Consider the following 13,872-nt stretch of genomic DNA (forward strand, 5'->3'; position numbering starts at 1 on the left):
AGGTTATTGTGCCCTTCTACTCATCACTCATCAGACCCATCATAGAGTGCAATGCCCCATTTGGGATGTACCTTACAAGACACCTGCAACAGCTGGAAAGACCACAGAAGTAACCCACCAAGAGGATTACTGGCCTCACACATATGCCCGATTGAAGAAACTCCAGCTGTACTCGGTTGCATACCGCTTACTCAGAGGTGATCTCTGCCTGACATACAAGGCCATGTTCAACCCATAATTGAAGGACATGCTCCTCCTAAAAAAAAAAACAAATCCCCAAGAGCCACACACTTTAGGGATCTAAACCTCACCACAGTGATAAATAGGACGTGCTGGAGGGATAGATTCCTGTCCCAGAGACCCCCCATGCTTTGGAACAGGATTCCAATCTACATTAGGCAGAGCTCCTCACTAACACTTTTCAAGAGAAACCCTGACGAGTGGATGGGAAACAGAAAATTTACCCTGGGGATCACTGCAGTGGCTCTGCTGGACTAAAGCACAGGGAACTAATGGCTCTGCTGGACCAAGGCACAGGGAACTAATCTAAGGGGGGCAGTGAAAGCCAACACATTCTGGCTAGGCTTATAGATGCCCTCGGGCAGATAGCCTAGTACTTACCTATGAACCTATATAAGGTATTTTCCATTTTGTTGAATTACTGTATTATGTATCAACATTACATTATATCATTTTATTTATGCATAATTTATTTAATCACTTTGTGGTTGAATTTCCCTGGAATGTTTAAATGTTCGTATGCATACGGTGGAGTTTGTATACAGTATTGAATATGTAACAATAGTATTGGTTAACATCTATGATTAATAGTTTAAGTATCCAAATTCATGCTAAGTTATAATGTTTCACATATTTTTTAGTTAATCCTAAAGAAAATGACTCTGATACTGTATGAATGAGGGGAGGAGCAGGTGATGTCATTTTCTTAGTAAGATTTGATTGGTGTATGATAACATTTTTAAACTGTGTCTTGTAAGCAGGATGGTTAGCAAACGAGGAAGTTCACATTTAAATTACAGAGTGGACAAAAGCGCTTATGCATATGTTTTTAATATTTTTATTTTAACAGTAAAATGAGTTGGTTGTCCTTGGAATTCATAGTGTCTGTCCATTAGCCGTTACGTCACTATTTTTACTCATTTGTCTGGTTTGCTGTGTTTTGTTTTTGATGGTAGAATTCTGCTTAAGGCTAGGGACATTCCTGCCTGGACCACACTCAGCAAGCTCTATCATGTCTCTCTTCATATAGTCCAGGGAAGTACATCTCAAGTCATTCATTTCAGCATGGACTATGACAGAGTCATAACAGTATCTGTTGAGAGACTTGAGTGCATGTGTGATATGGTGGATTCTGGTGCCTGACAAACAGCTAACCTTGACTTTCTCCTAGTCCAGCCTGGTGAGGAGTCTCCTATGACTAATATGTTGGTTTTGTGATTAGGCCTTAGTGGCTGTGAGACACAGGTGTGTGGACTATGTGTGGAGTGTGGTGGGCAGGGGAGTTTGTGTGTGTTTTTGCCTGGGAGATCTCTTTTGTTTAGGTATGTTTTTGTTGACCACCTCCGCATATGTGGGTGTGTGTTGTGTGGGTGTAGGTGGTGTTTGAGGTGTGGTGTTTGTATATGTGGGTGTGTGTTGTGTAGGTGTGGATGGTGGTTGAGGTGTGATGTTTGTGTTGACAACCTTCTCAGTGCCAGATATACTGGCTTGTGAGGGAGAGAGCATAGACTCTAGGTTCTTAATGTGATTGGATCTCTCACAAATTGTGTTCCTAGGTGGTAACAGTAGAGGGCTGTCTGTGTACATGAGGCAGTTGCTACAATGTCTCAGGATGCCCATATCAACCAGACTGTCAGGAGAAAATGTAGAAAGTTGTCCATCCATATTTGTCAGAATCTGAGGCAGAGGCGCCAGATAGAGCTAAGGGGGGGTAAAGGGTGGAAGGTCCAAGATGAATACTACTAGGTTCAATCCACCCAACTCAATGCTTCAACTAATTCCCCCAATCCTGAACTCTACTCATCCCACACATCACACTCACTAAACCAACCTCTCACTAATACTCTAAAACCCAACTATCCCCACTTCACCTTTAAGCCTATCTCTTTAACGCTAATAAAAAAAAAAAAAACTACTACAAAACTAAACCACTCCTCAACCTCAGCAGACAACCTTCCACCATAACATCTAAAGATTGCCACAAATGCAATAACATTCCCTGTTCGCATCTTAATTAATAGATCCGAAGTTGAATCACATGTCCCAAACCTATGGAAAATGTCACATATTACCCCTGTACATAAGAAAGGCAACTTCACTAACATCACAAATCTTTATCCCATCGCAATCTTGTCCCCCCTTAGATTCTAGAAAAAAAATGTGTGCACCTACAACTTCTCCTCCATCTTAGACCAATAATCTTCTTACCCACACTCATCATGGCTTTAAACCTACCCATAGTACCTCAGCAGCCCTACTATATTTTGTGGGCTCTGTCAACAAAATCCATGAATCTGGCAAACTAGTATCTACAATATTTCTAGATCTGTACAAAGCATTTGATGTGGTATAACACTACAAACTCCTTACACAACTTTCCAACATTGGTCTATCTTACTCCCCACTTCAGTAGATTTCTAGCTGCCTAGTTGACAGGCAGCAAGCAGTAAAATGGCAGGGATCTATCTCCCCATATCACATTGTCCCCACAAGTGTACCTCAGGGATCCATCCTTGACCCATTGCTGTTTAATATCTTCATCAATAGCTTACATGCATCCTACTGTGAAGGCACTCTAATCAAATGACTCCACCATCACCTGCTTATCAGACACATTAACTCACTTACAACATATAACACAGCAAGTTTTCTGATTCACAGAAACCTGGTTCTCCAATGGTTAACTCCTACTGATCCCTAAAAAAATAAAACTCCTTCTCTTCACCCACAGACCCCAAGGCTCCTACAAACCAAATTTCAATATCTTTTTGCAAACAATACTGATATTGAATTAGTTCAGCATACCAAAATACTAGTAGTCATAACTGATGATAATCTTAAGTTTGACCTCCACATACAAAACAGCATCAAGAAAACCAACCAAAAACTAAGCATGCTATACAGGAACAAAAACTTCCTCACCACATCTACCAAAGTTACCCTGGCCAAAACCTACCTCTTGCCTTCACTGTTATATGGGGCCCCAATTTTAACTAACTTACAGACTTCCTTTAAAAAAACTTGAAAGCTGCTAAATCAGAATTGCCAAATTTGTCATAAACAAAAACAAAAGACCAACTGTTAAAGACAAAAAGACGCCAACTCCTATCCCAGGACAGCTAGGCTAAATGCAGGTCTTGCAAGTTGTTACAGTTCCAAATAACGTTCAAGCGAGCTAAAAATAACGCTTTTATTAACTCAATGAAAAAAGAGCGTTTTCGCCGTGGTATTACCACAGCTTCTTCAGCAGAACAAACAACATTTTTAAAAAACCGCCAATTAAATATACAGGCTGTGCATGACGTGTTACAAAGGGTAAACCCTTTTAAAGAAACAAAATCACAAACAACGTGCTATGCACTTCCCGATTACTACCTATAAAATTTTTAAAACATTTTAAACTCATCTTCCTTTGAAATTAATCTAATAACAATTAATTTCCTTCTGGAAAATGCTATATTTGTTTTCTCAAAATCATTTGAATAATTAAATGAATCCTTATACTAACTACTTAAAAAACAGAATATGCTTTCATACATTACTACTTCTAAACTCATATCACATATCCTGATTATATACAATATTTCTTAACTTCAATAATATCTTTACTATAACACATTTTAATACAAAATGATTTAAATAGTCTAAATATATTAAGGAATTAAACACTAACTTACGGTTCGCTACCTATTTTTATTATATGTTATTATATATTAAAATAATTATTCGGGAAGTTTTATAACATGAATTGAGTTTAAAATGAATAAAAAACTCAATTTAATACTAAAACGTGTTAAATAATATATCTTATTTCCATTTATATCTCAAATAATTTCTCATTTTTAGAACACATGAGATATTACAACTCTCATTTAATCCTGGGAAACAAAATGAGTTCAAGCGAAGCTGCCATTCTAACTCACGGACCTCTAGTTGTATATTAATTGGTCCTCGCCTCGATGTATGTGGTACTGAATCAATGGCTAAAAACTAAAACTGTGACCCTCATATTTTTCACAATGCTTGGCTAGGGCATTTTCGTTTTCTTGTTCTTATTGCATACAAGTGTTCATATATCCTGTCGCGTAATCTGCGATCAGTTTTTCCCACATAGTATGCTTCACAGCAATTACATATAGCAAGGTAAATAATAGATTTAGAAGTACAATTTAAGTTACAATTAATATAGTATTTATTATACCCTATTTGAAAAGTACTGCTGTTTTTAACATACTGACAATATTTACAAAAGCCACATTGCCTACACCCTTTAAATTTGATATTATTAATAGGTTTATTATTACTTTCAAGAATAGATTTCAAATTGCTGCCTCTTTTATATACAAAATTTGGTCTATCTCCTAATTTTTCTAGTAATTCTTCATTATTAAGAATAAAATGCCAGTTTTTTAATAAAATTGATTGAATTTCAAACGAATCACTATTAAATGTGGAAATAAAACTAATTTTACAAGGTACAGTTCCCTTATAAACATTACTGTTTTCAGTGTTCTCTAACGTAGTTACTATCTCACCTAATTCAGTAGAAATTGAAGTGACATTAATCTCTATAATTCTCTTTTAAGGAGAGGTACATAAACACCACTCACACGTTTGTTGTCCACCTCATTCAAAAGTTCCAAAAACAAATCTAATGGGTAATCTCGACCTGTAAACATTCTTTCAAGTTTTTTACATTCTTCATAGAATAATGTATCCCTGTTGCACATCCTGGCAGCTCTTATAAGTTGTCCTTTTATAATGGCTTTTTCTGCTTGAAAGGATGTGAACTTTTAAAATGCAACAGGAATTACAATATGTCACCTTCCTGTATATTGTCGAGATATATTCAAGTTCAGATTCGTCTTTAAGAAGTTTTACATCTAAATAATCTATTTCAGTTTTTGAAAAAGTGGATGTAAATTTCAAAAACGGCGTGGTATTATTGAAATAATTCACTAATATTGTGGCTTCTTCTGTATCGCCTGCTAAAAGAATAAACACATCGTCCAAGTACCTAGTATATAATTTAATTCTTTCCATTATACTATTCCCAAATAAAAACGTCTTTTCCCAATGCATAAATAAATTGGCTACAGATGCCCCACACTGTGACCCCATTGCCACACCTTGTATTTGTAAATAAGCTTTTTCGTTGAACATAAAGTAATTAGATGACAAAATGATGTCCAACAATTCAGATACTATTTCTATCTCTTTTTTTGAAGCACCCAGTTCTCTAAGCATAAGGGAAACCCATTCCAGTGCTTCAAGGTGTGGTATGGATGTGTAGGGGTCAACTACGTCGACCGTGAGGAAATTAAAAGAATTATCAAATTCTATGTTATTCATATTATTAAGAAAAGACCATGAATCCTTACAAATATGAGGGACTAATTTCAAATATTTCACCAAAATCGTTTCTACCAAATGAGCACATGGATAAGTGATGGATAAACGACCATCAATTATTACACGTAATGGAGGATTATTTAGATCTTTATGAATTTTCGGAATACCGAAAGCCACAGGATTCTTAGACATACTAATGTCGATGTAATTATATGTGTCTAAGTCAATTTTGCTTCCTATAAACATGTCTCTGAAATAACATCTGATTCTTGTTTTTGAAGTATTCATTTCATTAATTGAAGATGCATTATAAGCTACACCAGACAGAATGTTTTCCATTTTTTCTATATAAGAATGGTTATCGAAAATAACCAAACCCCCTCCCTTATCTGGCTTAATAACTCTTGTTGCAGAGGCACAAAGTTGTTTAAGGCATTCCATTTGTTCTTTTGAGGTGTTATAATTTACATACTTTTTTACTCCATTCCCTTGGCATAAACTCCTGATATCAACCTCACATGTTTTCTCAAAGGTCGCCAGGGTATTATGTAGGGGAGGGTTAAATGTACTAGCTAACTTTAATTTACCGTCACGCATTATATCTGTGTTATGAAAGAAAATATTCAAATTGAGTTTCCTAACGAAACATTTGAGATCTATAATAGTCCTGGGGATATTACATTTCTTTGTTGGAACAAAAGTGTTCCCATAGGCTAATAGTTCCACTAAACAAGGATCCAGTTCCAAACTTGCAAAATTGTAAATTTTGAAATCCCCTTTCTTGTTAGTCAAAATTCTTGGACCATTGTTATAAGTCTCTTCTGTTGTTATACTTCCAAAATCACATGATGTTACCATGGGCTCTGAAGTTGCTGTTTGACTAAATTCATTAATTCTTATCGGAAATGTTAATTCCTGGTTTTGTTCCATTTCTTCTGTTGGAACCTGGAATTCCATGGCCCTAAAAAACGGCCATTGTTAGAGTTATTATTATGATAAAATTGTCTATTGTTCGTATACTGAGGGGGCCCATTTCTATTAATATTCTCTTGTATTCTGTTACTCCGTCTCAGATTTGATCCTTCTACATCCTCTGGATTGTTGTCACGGTTGTCTTCATCCAAAGGAAGGTTCCGGTCTGAACCCGAGTTCTCTATGTCTTTACCACTTTTATTGATAGGGCCATTTAATTTTATATAGGCTGTATTATTCTGATATGCTGCCCTATCCCTCAATAACTTTTTATTTTTCGTAGTTTTTGACTTTTCGATAAATAAATCAATGCTCGTGAAAATACGAGCGTAGTCAAACCTGTAACGTTCAAAATCTAGGTCTTCTCTTAATGCATTGTCCAAACTGGATACTTCCTTGGTTAACTTATCAATATGAATATTATAATGCTTGACCAAGACATCCAATAGTTGTAAACCCTGAGTATCAAACAGCATAGTCAATTCCTTGTTAAATTCAGCATCAAAAAATAAACCTGTTGGGCAAAAAACAGATCTCAACCCTTTAGGTATTAATTTTTCTGATTGACATTGCCTAAAGTATTTTACTTCCAATTGAAGCCTCTTTAATTTTAGAAGGTGTGAGTCAAAATTCTTCAAATTATCAACAATAGAAATACTACTTACTGTAGTGTTAGCCGCATCTTTAATTGGTTGTCCCTGTCCTGGGCTAAAGTTCATATTATCCATATTGTTGATCCCCTACATAATACCCTGGCGACCTTTGAGAAAACATGTGAGGTTGATATCAGGAGTTTATGCCAAGGGAATGGAGTAAAAAAGTATGTAAATTATAACACCTCAAAAGAACAAATGGAATGCCTTAAACAACTTTGTGCCTCTGCAACAAGAGTTATTAAGCCAGATAAGGGAGGGGGTTTGGTTATTTTCGATAACCATTCTTATATAGAAAAAATGGAAAACATTCTGTCTGGTGTAGCTTATAATGCATCCTCAATTAATGAAATGAATACTTCAAAAACAAGAATCAGATGTTATTTCAGAGACATGTTTATAGGAGGCAAAATTGACTTAGACACATATAATTACATCGACATTAGTATGTCTAAGAATCCTGTGGCTTTCGGTATTCCAAAAATTCATAAAGATCTAAATAATCCTCCATTACGTGTAATAATTGATGATCGTTTATCTATCACTTATCCATGTGCTCAATTGGTAGAAACGATTTTGGTGAAATATTTGAAATTAGTCCCTCATATTTGTAAGGATTCATGGTCTTTTCTTAATAATATGAATAACATAGAATTTGATAATTCTTTTAATTTCCTCACGGTCGACGTAGTTGACCTCTACACATCCATACCACACCTTGAAGCACTGGAATGGGTTTCCCTTATGCTTAGAGAACTGGGTGCTTCAAAAAAAGAGATAGAAATAGTATCTGAATTGTTGGACATCATTTTGTCATCTAATCACTTTATGTTCAACGAAAAAGCTTATTTACAAATACAAGGTGTGGCAATGGGGTCACAGTGTGGGGCATCTGTAGCCAATTTATTTATGGCGTATTGGGAAAAGACGTTTTTATTTGGGAATAGTATAATGGAAAGAATTAAATTATATACTAGGTACTTGGACGATGTGTTTATTCTTTTAGCAGGAGATACAGAAGAAGCCACAATATTAGTGAATTATTTCAATAATACCACGCCGTTTTTGAAATTTACATCCACTTTTTCAAAAACTGAAATAGATTATTTAGATGTAAAACTTCTTAAAGACGAATCTGAACTTGAATATATCTCGACAATATACAGGAAGGTGACATATTGTAATTCCCTGTTGCATTTTAAAAGTTCACATCCTTTCAAGCAGAAAAAAGCCATTATAAAAGGACAACTTATAAGAGCTGCCAGGATGTGCAACAGGGATACATTATTCTATGAAGAATGTAAAAAACTTGAAAGAATGTTTACAGGTCGAGATTACCCATTAGATTTGTTTTTGGAACTTTTGAATGAGGTGGACAACAAACGTGTGAGTGGTGTTTATGTACCTCTCCTTAAAAAGAGAATTATAGAGATTAATGTCACTTCAATTTCTACTGAATTAGGTGAGATAGTAACTACGTTAGAGAACACTGAAAACAGTAATGTTTATAAGGGAACTGTACCTTGTAAAATTAGTTTTATTTCCACATTTAATAGTGATTCGTTTGAAATTCAATCAATTTTATTAAAAAACTGGCATTTTATTCTTAATAATGAAGAATTACTAGAAAAATTAGGAGATAGACCAAATTTTGTATATAAAAGAGGCAGCAATTTGAAATCTATTCTTGAAAGTAATAATAAACCTATTAATAATATCAAATTTAAAGGGTGTAGGCAATGTGGCTTTTGTAAATATTGTCAGTATGTTAAAAACAGCAGTACTTTTCAAATAGGGTATAATAAATACTATATTAATTGTAACTTAAATTGTACTTCTAAATCTATTGTTTACCTTGCTATATGTAATTGCTGTGAAGCATACTATGTGGGAAAAACTGATCGCAGATTACGCGACAGGATATATGAACACTTGTATGCAATAAGAACAAGAAAAAACGAAAATGCCCTAGCCAAGCATTGTGAAAAATATGAGGGTCACAGTTTTAGTTTTTTAGCCATTGATTCAGTACCACATACATCGAGGCGAGGACCAATTAATATACAACTAGAGGTCCGTGAGTTAGAATGGCAGCTTCGTTTGAACTCATTTTGTTTCCCAGGATTAAATGAGAGTTGTAATATCTCATGTGTTCTAAAAATGAGAAATTATTTGAGATATAAATGGAAATAAGATATATTATTTAACACGTTTTAGTATTAATTTGAGTTTTTTATTCATTTTAAACTCGAATTCATGTTATAAAACTTCCCGGAATAATTATTTTAATATATAATAACATATAATAAAAATAGGTAGCGAACCGTAAGTTAGTGTTTAATTCCTTAATATATTTAGACTATTTAAATCATTTTGTATTAAAATGTGTTATAGTAAAGATATTATTGAAGTTAAGAAATATTGTATATAATCAGGATATGTGATATGAGTTTAGAAGTAGTAATGTATGAAAGCATATTCTGTTTTTTAAGTAGTTAGTATAAGGATTCATTTAATTATTCAAATGGTTTTGAGAAAACAAATATAGCATTTTCCAGAAGGAAATTAATTGCTATTAGATTAATTTCAAAGGAAGATGAGTTTAAAATGTTTTAAAAATGTTATAGGTAGTAATCGGGAAGTGCATAGCACGTTGTTTGTGATTTTGTTTCTTTAAAAGGGTTTACCCTTTGTAACACGTCATGCACAGCCTGTATATTTAATTGGCGTTTTTTTTAAAAATGCTGTTTGTTCTGCTGAAGAAGCTGTGGTAATACCACGGCGAAAACGCTCTTTTTTCATTGAGTTAATAAAAGCGTTATTTTTTATCTCGCTTGAACGTTATTTGGAACTGTAACAACTTGCAAGACCTGCATTTAGCCTAGCTGTCCTGGGATAGGAGTTGGCGTCTTTTTGTCTTTAAAATTTGCCATAAACTCAACCCCTCTAACTCATCATTGCAAAACCCTACTTTCTGTAAGCTCCCTTGATCTCCTTTTCCACCTCCAATACGTACACATTATTACAATATACAATATCATCCATGGGGCTATATTAGAACACCAAACATTCAAAATTTTGAGTGTTCTAATATTGAACCCTATGAATCGAAAATTTAAAACATCGAACATTCAGAACAGCAAATTTTTTCCTAGGGAAAAAATTTGCTGTTCCAAAACACATACACACAATGCAAGCACACCAAACAAACAGCAATCCACACACATACACCTAAACTCTTACACCTAACCCTACACTAAACTATACATACACCACTAACTATCCACTTACCCTAACCCAAATCCTAACCCTAAGGTCCGTCACTATCACACAGTCACCTCACCCGTGCCCTAACCCTAACTCTCCTACCCCGCCCTAACCCTCACGTCCACAGAATTGCACACTTACCTGACCCCACACCCTAACCCTAACTCACCTACCCCGCCCTAACCCTCACATCCACACAATCGCACACTTACCTGACCCCGCACCCTAACCCTAACTCACCTAACCCACCCTAACCCTCACGTCCACACAATCACACACGTACCTGAACCCGGCCCGTAACTTTCCACTACAGCGCTGAAAATACAGAAGCAACAGAAACGGACAACCAAATTCTTTCCCTAGGAAAAAAAATGTTTTTCTGTTTCTTCGATATTTTCAGCATTCGCTGAAAACAGGTCAATATTAGAACACTCAAAATTTTGAACGTTCGGTGTTCTAATATAGACCCATCATCCACAACCCACTGCTCTTAGCCCATTAATCAAGTTTCACTTCCCAAATAGACATCTGAGATCTGAAGACAGACAATTCATCACAATTTATAATCCTAACAACCCCCCAGGCCTTTACTCCTGCTCTGTTGCAAAATTATGTAACTCCCTTCCTTTAACTATCAAAACTGCTACTAACTTGTATTCCTTCAAATGCTCTGTAAAAGAAGCTTGGATGTTGTCCTCCACCAGCCCAGGCTGGGGTACGTTTATACCTTTTCTACCTCTATTCTTTCTATCCCTTCTCTAACATACCCTCCCCTACCTTCCTCTACATATACTATCCAAGGTTACTCTCATGTTTTCTACAGCCATTCCTACTATCATACCCTACCTCGCTTTACTCTTACCGTTCTACACTTTGATCAGATCAATATAATTTTTTATACCTTATGACCTCAAGAATATTTATATTATTTATTGGTATGAAAATCTTCTGTTATGTAATTATTTATATGTTATCTTATCATCAGGTTTCTCCTATGTTTCTTGACTTTATTATGTCTGTTGAGGTTTTCAGTCTGATAAACTAATGTGTAAACCATATGTATCCAGAGTTTTTCTCCCTGGGCCTCCATTGAAATTGAGCACTTTATGACCAAGCAGGCTTTCCAGGTAAACAAATGGAAAATAAATGAATAAACAAAGATAAAGAAGATAGACACCCTTCATAAGAGATGCAACCAAGAACCTGCTTACCAGTCCACAGAACATCAAAGACAGATGGAAGGAGTATTTCCATCAGCTTCTGAATGAAGAAAACTCCACTGAAGCTGTACTGTCCCAGACACACCCTACAGTTAAAGAAGAGGAGGAGCCCACCCTAGAAGAAGTAAGAACAGCACTAAGGAAAATAAAGTCAGAGAAAGCAGCAGGCTCAGATGAGGTCACAGCAGATATGATAAAGATGCTGAGTGAGATAAGGGAGAAATGGCTCCTGAGGGTACTAATAGTAGTGTGGAGAGAAAGGCGTATCCCAGATGACTGGAGAATAAGCATACTCATGCCAGTGTACAAGAACAAAAGGGACATCCACAGCTGTGGGCAGTACAGAGGCATCAAACTCCTATCACACTGCATGAATGTTCTGGAGAGGGTGATACACAGACTAGTAGAAAGAAAGGTGGGAGATGAGCGGTTCAGATTCAGATCGGGAAGCAACACAACTGATCTGATGTTTGCAGTGAAACAGATAGTTGAGAAGAAGTGAGAGATGTGGAAATAGTCTAAATAGGAATACCCAGACTTGGAGAAAACATATGATGAGGTCCCATGAAAGCTGAGTTGGGGAGTCCTGCAGTGGTTCATATTCCCAGAAATACTGGTAGAATTTGTACAGGCTATGTACAAAGGTCGAATGATTCAAGTGTGAACAGTGTTTGGTGTTATAAAGGAGTTCCCAGTGTAAGTGGATATGCATCAGAGCTTAGCTCTGCACCTGGTGTTGTTATACCAGTGATGGCCTATATTAGCAAACTGGTCAGAGGGGACAGGTCAACGAAGTTGCCATATGCAGACAATATGGAATTACATGCATACTCTGAGCAAGAACTTCAGTAAAGGATAGGGGAATGGAATGGAAAACTGAAGGCACATGGGATGAAACTGAGTACTGATGAGACAGTTGTAATGGCAGCAAATGAGGAATCAGAAATTGAGAAATTAAATAGAACACAGAGTGGTGGAACAAGTTAGCTTCAGGTATCTGGGAGGAGTGGTTCAGGTGAAGGGAAGTCTGGACGAGGAGGTGAAAGCTGAAAACAGAGGGGCTGCAGCCAACAGGCACAAAGTGTCAGTGATAATGTATGACAGAAGAATGCCAAAGAAGCTGAAAAGTAAAATGCAAAAACCAGTGCTGTGACCAGTGCTGCTGTATGGTTGAGAAACTGGGGTAGTAAAGGCTGACCAGATGGGGAAGGTAGAAGTAATGGAGATGATGTGCCTGACATGGGTGGTAGGATGCCCACTGTAGGACAGATGAAGACATGAGGACATCAGAACAGAAGCCAAAGTAATTACAATTGCAGACAAGTTCAAACAAAACAGATGACTGTGGGTTGAGCACATGTGCATAAAAGCAGAAGACAAGCTGGTGAAAAAGATTTGGGAGTGACAGGATGAAGGCAAGAGGATACAAAGGTATCCAGCAAAATGTTGGATAGATTGTGTGAGAGCAGACCTGTGGCAATCCGGTATGCATGTCGAAGAAGATAGATTGGCATTGAATCGAGAAAGAGATGGCAACAGTTGTCACAACAACCTCACCCCCACGTAGAGAATGAAAAAAGGGGGTTGATGATGATAAAGAAGGTACTAGGCTAGCTGCTGTTGTGGGCCATTTTAAACCTAACCAGTTTCACTTTAGTGCTCAAATTAACCTATCCCATTTGGTATTAGATTGGTCTTACCCATCCCATAGTCGATAATTACATATTACCTCTGGTGAGAATAAGTGGGATTATATCATAGATAATCTGAGGAGACCCATACATGGGATAAAGCATTCAGGGCGACCTCTGTCCATTAATAGTACAGTGGGCAGCCCTGGTGTAAGCTTTCTGCTTCACATCCCTAGATCCAATTGGATAGGGAATAGGACCTGGCACCCCTCTCCCTTATTGACATTGGTAGTTTATAAATTCCTGGTCCTCAATGTCCTATTTGGATACAGGACATCATTATTATTTCAAAACTCTTGGTTAGGCTTAAAGCCCCCCCCAGGTTGTTAGCCTAGTAGCAATGTTTGAATCTATGAAAAGTTACGCTTGAATATGGACAGGGTTGAGCTTTGTTTTAGGTGGATAGGGAATCTATTCTAGAGCAGTGGTATCCTCTGAGTTATAGTAAACCATCCTGTTGATGTTGCAAAAGAGGTT

This window comes from Protopterus annectens, chromosome 11.part0 (genome assembly GCF_019279795.1).
Source record: "Protopterus annectens isolate FY-2018-M chromosome 11.part0, PAN1.0, whole genome shotgun sequence".
Classification (NCBI taxonomy): Eukaryota; Metazoa; Chordata; order Ceratodontiformes; family Protopteridae; genus Protopterus; species Protopterus annectens.